Source organism: Urocitellus parryii, chromosome 9, assembly GCF_045843805.1.
Source record: "Urocitellus parryii isolate mUroPar1 chromosome 9, mUroPar1.hap1, whole genome shotgun sequence".
Lineage (NCBI taxonomy): Eukaryota > Metazoa > Chordata > Mammalia > Rodentia > Sciuridae > Urocitellus > Urocitellus parryii.
In genome coordinates, this window is record NC_135539.1 from 95,854,254 (window position 1) to 95,867,664 (window position 13,411).

Here is a 13,411-nt window from a genome sequence, read left to right on the forward strand (position 1 = left end):
GTATTCATTACAATGTATTTATAATATAATATGTCTGCTTTCAACAAAGAGTTGTGGTATTTCCTCCACCAATATATCTTGTAACTACCTGTACTGCAACATCTGTCGTACTGCTTCCACAAATACACTGTGCATTCTTTAAAGGATGGGACTACCATGGTTTAGATATGGTTTTCCCCCAAAGGTTCACATGCTGGAAGTTTAGTTCCTAGTGTGGAGGTACTGAAAGCTGACAGAACCTTTAAGAGGTGGGACTTAATGGAAGGTTGGTGGATCACTGGAGGTGCTGCACCCAGAGGGATTAATGTAGTACTTGTAGGACCGCCCTAAGTTCACATGAGAGTGAGCTGTTATTAAAAAAAAGCAAGCCTGGCCCCTGAATTCCCCTTGCTTCCTGTCTCACCATGCGACTAATCTCTCCCTCTTGCATGCACCCTCACCATGATGCTGTCCACCACGTTATGACAGAAGGTCCTCACCAGAAGCCAAACAGATGGAGTCACTGATCTAGACTTTCTACCTTCAAAACGTGAGCTAATTAAACCTCTTTTCTTTATAAAGCACCCAGCTTCAAGTGTTCTGTTACAGCAGCACATAATAGATAAAGCAGAGCATACATATGATCACTCTGAATAATTTCTAACATGTAAGTCACCATGTTTATGTGTGCCCTATCAGAGCTGAATGGCCTGTGGCTAAACATGTGACCTCAAAACATCCAGCAATACATGAAGTGCTCAGACTTGAAATTACTCCCCAGAGGCTCAAGAGGGCTGAAAGGACTTGATCAGACCTTCCTTCTCAGGTAGATGGTAGTTGATAGAAACCAAAAGACATATGAGAGGAGGAATAATTGGTAGTCCTCAGGAACAAGATGTTCTGAAGTACCAAGAAAGACAGGTAGTTGTTTGGTAGCCACTGTGTTGGCCAGGAAGATCAGAAATAAATCCCTGCAGCTAGAAAGATAAGGGGCTGAGTCTCTGGAATTATATGAGATCTCAAATATTTTTCATTTCCCACATTTTGTTCCACTGTGCATGAAAAGAGCCTATCTTACTGCTTAGGTGCTCTGTCTCCCCAAGGATATCATAAACATCTTGAATTTGACCAAATGTAAACTAAAGTTCTCCATTCTTCTCTTCAGGGTCTGCTCCTCTCTCCCTGTACCTCCCATTCTGTCTTTGTCCTTCAAATTCATCATCTTTTCATCCTTTTGTTTCCTGTAACTCTCTCTGCTCCTCTTGCCCAGAGAGATTGCACATGGAATGCTGCCACTGCCCCTTTCTCCCACCTCCACACTCAATTTCAGTTGCTCTTCACCCAGCTAACATCCCTCTGCTCCTGGGACCTCAGCACCGTATCACTCCCCTGGAAAAGACCCCTTGGAACAGAATATGCCTCTTCTGTGCTTTCCCAGATGCATCACACATGGCTTTTTTGGAACATCCCTGCTGTACTTTTGCATATATAGTGCGATCACTTCATTAATGTCTACACCCAACTAGACTAAAACTCCATCAGGGCAGAGACCCTATCTATTTCGGCTCATCTTTGTATCCCCAACACTAGTTGATATCTAGCCGGGCAATAATTATTTGATGAGTAAATGAATTCTGATTTTTTTTCCAGAAAGAAAATAAGTCAGTTTTTAATTAAGGATAGAGGCCCCTGACATTGATCTTGTAATTAAAAAAAAGTCAGAGTGGGCTGAAAACTCAAGGCACCTCCCACAGCACACTAGCCTAGCACTGTTGGGAGGTACTGGAACCTTTAGGAGATGGGTCCTAGTGGGAGTAAGGCAGGTCACTGGGGGTGTGCCATTAAAGAAGACTTTGGGACTCCAGTCCCTTCTCTCTTTTGCTTCCCAATTTTCAGGAGGTGAGCAACTTTGATCCACCAAGTGCTCCCTGTCATGATGTTCTGTTTCATCATAGGCCCAAAATCAATGGAGTCAGCTAACCATGGACTGAAATGTCTAAAACCACAAGCCAAAATAAATCTTTCCTCCTTTTCGGTTGTTTATCACAGATATTTTGTCATAGTTATGGAAAACTGACTAACACAATAACACACACACCAAAAAAAAAAAAAAAAAAAAAAAACTCTGAAAGAGGTTAGTGTAACAATCTGACTTTGTGTGATAAACATCCAGAGAATGGTAGCATGAATCCAGTTGAGAACCAATATAGTGTGTACCTAAGGGCTCAGAAATACTCTTCACACAGGGCTCCAGCCTGTGCCATCTGTTATTGCAGTCAATGAAAGATGGAATTCAATTTTGATTAGAACAGAATCCTTAAGGGTTCTCTAGCATAAAGTAGCTGCAAATAAAAACAAAAAGCCCCAAATCCAAGCATGGTGGCACATGCCTGCAGTTACCAGGGAGGCTGAGGCAGGAAGATCGCTTGAGCCCAGGTGTTTGAGGTCAGCCTGGGCAATATAGTAAGACTTTGTGTCTTATAAAACAATACATACATAAATAAAACAAAACAAAGACCTAGATGAATCATGGGAGTAAAACTGCAGAAACCAGTATTTCAAACCATCAAGCAAAGATCTAGCAGGAACATGAATTCAAGATTAGGGATTGTCAGGTAATGAATGAGCTTGATAAAACATCACTCCCCTTGGTCTACTCTATCAGTCTCTCTCCTTGCTTTCAAGACATAGACTAAAGGAGAATCCAAGTACATAACATTGGATTACATCAGACCTACGTTAGTAGGACACTGGAATAAATTAGGAGGACTTGGCATGCTAAGGAAGATGTGAACACAATCAGTGAATTTTAATCACTGATTGTGTTTAATACTTTGAGGGTCTTGGTGATTTTTGAAATTCTGTATGAAAATGATACAAGATTTAAATTTCAAGGTTCTTGGGTTGATTTGTCAATAAGGGATGTGAAACAACAAAATAGCCAATAGAACATTCAGAAATTATATTACCACAGCTTTTTACCTGACACCTATGATAAAACATATTTAAAAATCAACCTTGGTGGCTTTTATGATGAAAAGACTGAAATACATAATTACTGATTTTACAGTTCATTTAAAGAACCACATCTGTTCTTGTATTGTCCTTTCTCAACAGATCAATATGTTCAAGTTTGTTAAAATGCTGCAGTGCTATAGGAAACTTACATACCCTATTGGTTCTGTGGCAGAGATAAGCACAAAGTATTGTTAATGAGGGTACCCAAGCCTGACCTCTGCAGATTGAAAGGAAATCTTGTGATTCCTCACAGCACAGGAGAAGAGGAAAGAACTGTATTCTCCCCTCCCTGATCTCCTCACCTCTAACCTACATACCCCATTTTAGTCCTACTTTTGTTACTGAGCTCCTGAAAGCACACAGGAATACCAGTGAATAAGTGACTTGAATTATCTCCAGTTTACCATCAAAGAACAATTTTTTAAATATTTTTTTAAATTGTTGATGGATTTTTAAAAATATTTCTTTCTTTTAGTTGTACACAATACCTTTTTTTATATATTTATTTTTATGTGGTGCTGAGGATCAAACCCCAAATTCCAATATTTTTACTATAACTGAAACGAATCACTTGTGATATTCCTTGCAACTTGTCTGGACACCTGATGGAGAAACTAAGGTTGACTGCTTTCCTGTTTTCTATCCCATGTTTACACCTTATCACTCCCTAACAAAGGGATGATCTGGCTTACTTTCAACCTCTTTGTGGCTCTTTCTCACTTAACACAATAGATGTGTTCTTGAAAACTTGTGTGTATTTTGATTTTTGTTAGCAGTACCATATTTGAAAGGCACTTAGAGAGCTTTAAAGGAATTCTGCATTAAGCAAATATAGAAAAGAATGACTACAAAGATATGGCATGAAAAATGCTATGGCTTGATATGAAGAGGAAAAAATCATAATCAAAATTGTACATAATTGTGGTTAAAATTTTCAAATAGCATAGGCATGTATATAAGATTTTGAAATAGATTTTAATAAAAATCACAAAAGTTACACTACAGTAATAGAATATGAATAATTTATTTCTCATCCTACATTTCAAACTTTATAGAATGTTATATTCTATCTTAATCTTTAAAACTAAAAAATGTAAATTAAAAGAATTCTGGGGCCAGGGATGTGGCTCAAGCGGTAGCACGCTCGCCTGGCATGCATGCCACCCGGGTTCGATCCTCAGCACCACATACAAGCAAGGATGTTGTGCCCGCTGAAAACTAAAAAATAAATATTAAAAAAAAGAATTCTGGAATAAATTCTTATTTTAGAAGTTGGACAATTATTAAAATATGCCCTCAGTCTGAGTCTTTGTACGCTGAACTTCACTTAAGTTGGTGCAAAACTGTATTTCAAAGAATTTAGAGCCTTTATTATTTCCCATTTAAGTAAATTTTAAATACTAACAAATAGAACAACCCTAAAATCAACCAAAATTAAGATGTGAAGAAGAAAAGTCCTGGTAAACTAGAAAAGGACTTTTGTCTGGGTACAAATCCCGAAGTCATTTTTGTGCACAGATGGTTTGTTGCACAAGCTAAAAAAGAAATCTCTCACCATCGTGCTTTGTTCTGCACTGGAAACCATCACTCTTCTCTCCACCACTCCCTGTTGTTTACTTTTCATTATTTTTCCTAACAGCAATCACATCTCTTTCCTTCAAGTACTGAAAGTACATGTAAAGAAGCATCCCAACTCTCCCTATCTCACCTCGAGATATACACACACACACACACACACACACACACACACACACACATATATACACAATATGCACTGCCCTGGTTTCCTTGAACTTTTGGTTTCCTAAGAACAACTTTTTTAAAAAATATTTTTTAAATTGTTGATGGATTTTTTAAAATATTTCTTTCTTTTAGTTGTATACAATACCTTTATTTTTATTTATTTATTTTTATGTGGTGCTGAGGATCAAACCCAGGGCCTCGCACGTGCTAGGCAAGCGCTCTACCACTGAGCCACAACCCCACCTCTTTGATGAATCTTTATTTTATTTATTAATTTATTTAGTGGTGCTGAGAATCAAACCCAATGCCTCACACATGCTAGTCAAGTGCTCTACCACTGAGCTACAACCCCAGCCCATAAGTACAAATTTTAAAGTTAAAAAATGGCTTGCAAACCTCCTTTATGTTCTGTAAATAAAATGCTTCTGTGTGTCTATTACATAAACCAGTCACCTACCCAACAACCTCTTTATCACCCACCATATCAAATTTATGCACCAAGACTAACCAAATAACTTCCAAAAAATTGATTCCTTTTAAAAAAATAATTAAAAAAGGAAACAAGGAAGATTTTTGTTTCTAAGCAAAAAATATCCTTGTCAATTGGTGACAAATAAAACAAGATTTTAAGGTATGATTAAACAGCCTGGAGTAAATGCCCTCACTCTACAGGGAAATCATTGATGAAATTCTTATTACACTGATTCGATGACTCACTCTCCTCCATTCCCATATTGTTCGTTATTATAACAAAGTAGCCAAACCATTCAGTTTACCATCAACAGATGGGCTCTGCTTTTCCTTATGCTTGACTAAAAGCCTCTGCTATAAACTCAGAAAAGAAATAGAAACTTTTTTAAAGAAACCTCAAAAAGAGATGTAATAAAACCTGTAGTAGGCACCCATAACTGTTGATGTTTCAGTGAACAGACTCAGTGCAGGTTTGCCAGAAGGGGCTCTGTCACTACCACAGACACTTGCCAGCCTGTATGGGGAACTAAGGACCCCAGGACTCCTAGCACAGGAACACGATTTCATGAACACAGACTTCTTACCCAAGACCAGCAAAATAAAAATTAATTTCCTGGGATAAATGAACTGATTTAATTGTGGTTAATGTTCTCTGTTCAGTAGGTATATGACAAAAAATCTTTTCTTTCTTCTTTATTGCTAACCATCAATTTAACAGGACTTGCTTGTACAAATGGGAATGAAACAATCTCTAAATGATAAATTATTCCATCATCCTTTCTCAGAATTTAGGTTAGAGGAAACTTCTTATGAAAATTATTGGTATATATTTCAAACTAGAAAATTAAAAGAAAAACTTTAAAATATTTTCTGTAGAATAAAAAGGACTACAAACTACCAAAAACAATGGTAAAAATGATCAAATATCATTCAAAGTCCTTTTACCTTTCATGATCATGTAGCTATTTACTTAGGCTCAATAAAACTCCACCCTCCTTACTATAAGACTGAACTGGATAAATCAAATTTGCAACAATAACCAAGACACAAACATCATTTAATTGAATATGATCACTCTGAGGGAACAAGAACAGTGCTTTGCAGGTGTGGGATGCCTAAAAACAGTAATGAATTGGCAAGTGTTTAACTGGTTCTGCAAAGAAAACAAAAGCATTGCTTTCTACCATTTGCCAATTTGTATGGTGTAAACACACACATCACGGCCAGTTTCAACGTGAGTTGACTGTTAGTAGAGTTGGGAAAAGATGTACAATCACACATCATTATGAAGTTTTCATACCACAAAAATACAGTAAATATAAATAACCTCAAAAGAATAGTAAAAGTAAAATAAAATAAAAGTACAATGTTTGGTAAAGGATAGGTTTTGAGTATTCACCACCCATTGTTTTAAATACAATTTATTTAATTATAAGTTACACAATTGAATTTCTAATAATGACCATATTTAACAAGCAGCTTACAAATCCTGCAAATTTAACAATTGGAGCTTTCAAGCCATCATGAATCAGTTCCAGCATGCCACTTCGAGAACATTGCTCTGGAACCTGTCCTGTGGCTTACAGAGAATATCAGCTTTATGAGTGGTAAAGAATTTCCTAGCAAGTCAGGAACAAAGTTGGGGGTCTCCAACAAACAGGATACACTTATAGTGGTAGGTACTACAGACAAAACCTCATAGAAGCAAATGCAATCTTTCTTGTTCTTTAGCTCAAAAGATGAGCTAATAAGGTTCATAAAACAATTCCAATACATAAAAGTAAATTATAACTGTAGAGGATTTACAAGTCAAGTCTCCAACTGGAAGGCTCTTGTTTTATTAATCTCTAACAAAGATGTTTTTGTGTATTGACATCTCTTATACACTATGTAACCAATTAAATAAACAAAATCTCAAGCAAGTTATATTCAGTCAGAAAAACTTTAAAATATTTTCAAAATATATGCAGTCAAATCTGCATGTTAGAGGAGGACTGACCATAAAGAGAAACTGGAAACATAACTAATAATCTGCTGAACCTCATCCATCCCACAGTGGAGCACAGGGGATTACTTTACACCCATGGACAAAATAAACCACAAAAACCAGGATTATGCTCACACCTGTAATCCCAGCAGCTAGGGAGGCTGAAGCAGGAACATCAAAGCCAGCCTCAGCAACTTAGCAAGGCCCTAAACAACTTAGTGAGACCCTGTCTGTAAATAAAATATAAAAAAAGGGTTGGAGAAGTGGCTCTATGGTTAAATGCCCTTGGGTTCAATCCCCAGTACAAAAAAAAAAAAAAAACAGGATTACTTTGTATATTTCTACTCCCCAGAATATGAAACTTTTTTTTTTAAGAGAGAGAGAGAGAGGGGAGAGAGAGAGAGAGAATTTTTAATATTTATTTTTTAGTTCTCGGCGGACACAACATCTTTGTTGGTATGTGGTACTGAGGATCGAACCCAGGCCGCACGCATGCCAGGCGAGCGCGCTACCGCTTGAGCCACATCCCCAGCCCAGAATATGAAACTTTGGTTCCTGTAGGATAATGACCCTAACAAACCCCAATCTCAAGAATGCTAATATCTGACTATATAATTTATAAATATTAAAATCATCAAGAAAATTTTTGTTTTTCTACCACAAACGAACGAACATTAAACCACTTATTTAGTAATTTTTTTTCCTTTATATCTACTTCGTTTTTTTCATTAGGTGAATCTGTCTTTCTCAAGCATAGAACTCCTTGGAAAACCTCTCTTACAAATGAAGTTATTTTCTTTTCTAAATGTTCTTGTCTCTGAGTCTTCTTTTCATGCAACCTATTTGTCCCAATTTTTTTTTTATTTTTGGTCCTACATACTTATGGTTATGGTCTGAATGTCAGTATCCCTCTAAAATACATACTGAAAACCTAGTCCCCAGTATGATGATATTAAGTGGTGGAGCTTTGGGAAGGTAGTGAGGTCATGAGAGTGGAGTCCTTATAAATGGAATTAGTACTCTTGTGAAAGAGTTCCCAGAGAACTGCCTTGCCCCTTCCACTACGTGAGGACACAGCAAGAAGACACTATTTCTAAGGAAGCAAGCCATCGCCAAGCATCAAATCCGCTGGCACCTTGACCTTTGTCTTTTCAGTCTCCAGGACTGTGAGAAATAGATGTTGGCTGTTTATAAGCTATATGGTCTCTAGTACCATGTTACAGCAGCACAAATGGATTAACACATATCTAGATTCTGTTCCAAATCATGGCCATGTAGTTCCTATTAGACCAAGCCTCTCACAAATAACAACTACAAACCCTGGACAAAATATAAAAATAACTATCTTAAGATGCAGGAGAACAACCAGAAGCATGCAGATACTGAAAGTAATATTTGGAAGAAAGGAAATGCCCTGAGGGAGTTTCACACTTTTCATAGCTTTTATCCTGAGGGGTGGCCCTAAATTATACTATGCAGGGCAGTTTAAAGTCAGAAAGAAAACCCAAAGTCTTACTGACTGAATAACCAGAAGATAGAGTTTGAGGTAAATGCAGCTGCTGGAAAGCCCAGGGGAAGCCCCAAGAAAGCTAAAGAGGAGAAGCACAAACTATGTATAAAATTCTAACCAAATGTGTGGCTAAAGTCAGAACCACACATACATGAGGCAAACTTCAAGCAATCCAGTAAAGACTAAAACAACTGAGCAGAAATGTAAGCTACTATACACAGCAAGGAAAACAAAATTTTCTTTTGAATTCAGCCAAGATAACCTCCTAACATTAAAAAAAGAAAAATACTCTCCAGAGAAACATGAATTCAGAATCTCAATAACATATTATTCATAATGCCTAAGATACAAATCAAAATTATTCAACATTCAAAGAAACAGGAAGATATACCCATATCAAGAAAAAAATAAAATCAATGAGGATCATATGATTCATATACTTAAATGTATAGAGAAGGGTTATAAATGATTCATATACTGAATTTGCAGACAAGGGTTATAAAACAATTTTTATAAACTAAGGTCAATGACATTCAAGTAAAAAAATACTTGTAATAAATGAAAAAATAATGTCAGTAGGTAAGTAGAAACCATAAAAAAAGAACAAAGAAGAAATTTTAAAACTGAAGGGCACAGTGGTGCATACTTGCAAACCCAGCTACTCCAGAGGCTAAAGCAGGACCACAAGTTTGTGGTCAGCCTGGGCAACTTAGCAAGTCTCTGTCTCAGAACAAAAACTAAGAAGGGCTGGGGATATAGCTCAGTGGTAGAGTGCTTGCCTAGCACATATGACGCCCTGGGTTCAATTCCCAGTACAGAAAGAGCAAGGAAGGAAGGAATTCTAAAAATGAAATGTACACATCTGAGATTTTAAAATTACTAGCTGAACCTGACAGAAGAAAAAAGGCAGAAGAAAAAGTCAGTGAATTGAAGACAGATTAATAAATTAATTAACCTAGCTGAAGAGCAGAAAGGAAAAAAATAATAGTGCTTTAGGGATGTAGTACTTAATAAAAAGATTTAACCTAAGTACAATTGGAATCTCCATATATTGAGGCAGCCAAAATATTTGAGGACATAATGGCCAAATATTTCTGAAAATTGCTCTGTCCCCATCTATACTGTAAACTCAAGGAAGACCAGTAATCCTGACTTAAACCTTATACATCTTTAGGAACCCACACACCACCTAACAAAATTAGGCCACACAGTAGACTCTCAACTAATATCTATCATACATTTAGCGCCAAAAATCATCATTTATTGAATACCTAATACATTAAAGCACTACAGATGGTGGTGGAGACACAAAGATACACTTAATAAAGGAACAGGATTTTGAAAAAAAATTTAGAAGACTTACTGGTTTTTGTTTGTTTAAGAAGATAAGTATTTCCAATAGTCTCTATTTTTCATTCTTTCCTAGGAAATTCCTCATTATTTGACTTAAACTGCTTACAGTGATCATTGCTGAAAGGAGAATATAAACTGTGAATCCAGAGGAAGAAGGGATCTTCTATGAGTAGGTCCCCATTACAAGTATATCTTCCTAAAGCCCCCTTCAAATAGCACTTTTCTCACCCAATTGTGTTCAGGACAGAAGGGGAAGACTGTTCTATACAACTGTCACTACTTTTGTTTGAAGTTACCTTTGTCTTCTAGGTAGAACTTGCATCTTCCAGACATCTACAGATCACAAACAATGGCTCATTTTTATGTCAGTAAAATATGAGGAAAAGCAAAGAAAGGCTATTTCTCCACTTTGGGAAGAATACATAGGGATGTGCAAACTTCAGAACCTAGGGAGTGTAAGATCAAAAGGGCTCTGTGTATGACAGAAAGAGAGAGAGAAACCATTCCTGTGTGTGTGAACCCTTAAAGGATGCCCTCAGTCTGTCTTTGTAAACTATCTACTAATAGTCTGTGATTCTGAAAACCTATCTATCTACAAATAAACCCAACACAACACCCAACAGAGATGTGCTGGTCTGACAGGCTCATTGCTATTACTGTAGGTGTGAGGACGTTTTCAGACACAGAGCCTGAAACTAGATGTCCAAAACCATAAATTTTAGTAAATCCCCCTGAAATGAGCTGATACGAATGTCTTGTTTCTGTCATAAAACAGAATTCACTTATAAAGATATAAGCAAAAATTAGATTTTGGTATGTTTACAGGAGCCTCCGAGTCCAGGAAGTGGCATTTGTGAATTTGGTTCTGAATCTGTCACTGGCTCTTGAAATTACTTCAGTCAGTACTGGAGTCTCTCTGGTGCCTGTTTAGTCAGTCAAACTGGGGATAATACTCTTTGCTTTCCATTCCACAGCAGGGCTACATCTGTCATAATCATAATTGATATCATTTATTGAGTTACTACTGTGCATCAGGCTCCAGAATAAGCACTTCAGTTACATTATTTCTAATCCTAACAATCATCCTGAAGGTGGGTGTTATTCAATTTACAGATAATGATACTGAATCTCAGGGAGTTTTAGCAACCTTTAAAAGCTATACCAACTAGTAAGTAGTAGTTCCATGATTCTGTCAATTGCCTCTCACTACATTATGCTAGTTTGCTTTTTTAAAAAATATATATTTATTTTTTAGTTGTAGTTGGACACAATACCTTTATTTTATTTATTTATTTTTATGTAGTGCTGAGGATCAAACCCAGGGCCTCTCACATGCTAGGCGAGCACTCTACCACTAAGCCACAACCCCAGCCCACTAGTTTGCTTTTAAGCATAGTTGATATATAGAGTACTCTAGGTTGGTATGTATATTCATATGTGTACATACAGACATATATATTAAATGTGTAATATATATGTTACATATAATACACACACACACACATACACACACACACACACACATGGAAAACTTGGGAGCTGCATTCAAGGAATATAAACTCAGAGGAATGATGAGACATGGCCCAAATCAAACAGGAACTATTAACAAAGCACATCGTGAAAACTGGCTCTACAGAGTGAAACTTAAGGACTATATAAAAAACATAAAGTAACAGAATATTTGAGATGCTTGTGGTAACCCCTGAAAAACACTGGCGAAACTTGGTTTTTGGATTGTATGGAGTCTGATCTAGACAATAAAGTGCCCACAAACCAAAACGGACTGTGCATTTCCTACAGCATGATTCTTGATGTAACCTGAAAACAAGTCTCTAATGTTTGCAAAACAGAAGCATCATAAAAATGCAGCTTCACAAGTTGATGATTGTTGACAGGTATGTGGGAGTTCATTTTACCAGTCTATTTTTTGCACACTTAAAACTTTCCATAATAGCTAGTCATGGTGTCATACTTATAATCAGCAACTCAGGAGGCTGAAGCAGGAGGATTTCAAGTTCAAGATTAGCCTGAGCAAAACACTGCCTAGAAATAAGAAATAAAAAGGACTGGGGGTGTGACTCAGTGGTAAAGTGCTCCTGGATTCAATCCTTACCACCATCCCCACCCATATTTTCATTAAAAGTTTGAAAAGAAAGAAGAGGAAAAAGAGAAATAAAATGAAATATGGTAGTCTACCTGGGATGGAAGAAGGGTAATGCCTACATACAAAGAAAAATAATTTTTAAATAAATCATCTATGAAGGAGCTTCTTTTCTGCTGTTGATCAGTAGCTATAAGATTCCAAGAAGGCTCAAGGAAAAAAAGAGAAAGATCCTCCTGTTACAACCTAAGAGCATTCTTGCTCAAACTGAGGGGTTCTGAATGATAAAGAAAAGCCACTATTTTAAAGATGCACTAGATTGGCCCAATATGGAGAAGCTGAGAGTGGCTTCATACAAAGCTTATGAACCAAGGATGAGTATATAACAAAAGACTGTTTCCAATAAACTTAAGTTCATCCCAGTACAAATCTCAAAAGTATTAATAGGAATATAAAAATATCTGGCATTCAACATGATGAAATTAACAATGTATAATATCCAATCAAAGATTGCCAGGCATACAAAGAAATAGAAGAAGCTGACCCTTTATGAGAATGATCAATCAAGAAAAACTGTCCCAGAACTGACCCAGATGTTAGAATAAATAGCCAAAGACATAAAAAATAGTTATTATGACTGTATTATATATGTTCAAGAAGTTAACACATGAAATATATATATATATATATTTTTTTTTAGAGAGAGAGAGAGAATTTTTAATATTTATTTTTTAGTTCTCGGCGGACACAACATCTTTGTTGGTATGTGGTGCTGAGGATCGAACCCAGGCCGCAGGCATACCAGGCGAGCGTGCTACCGCTTGAGCCACATCCCCAGCCCAATATATTTTTTATTCTTATCAAGCCTGGTACAGTGGTGCAAGCCTGTAATCCCAGGCTTAGGAGGTTGAGGCAGGAGGACTGCAAGTTCAAAGTCAACCTCAGCAACTTACCAAGGCCCTATGCAACTTAGTCAGATGCTGCCTGAAAATAAAATATAAAAAGGGCAGGGATATGGCTCAGTGGTCCAGTGTCCCTGAGTTCAATCCCCAGTACCAAAAAATAATTCAAAAACTATCAAGAAGAATTCAATTGTAAAAGTAGGCAAAGGATTTTAACAAAATTCTTTTCACCATACAGTATGGATACTTGACTGAAGATGATATTTATATGGCAAATATGCACAAAATGCATTATGAAAATAAAAATTAAAGTCCCAATTAAATCTCACTACAAACCTATTATAGTG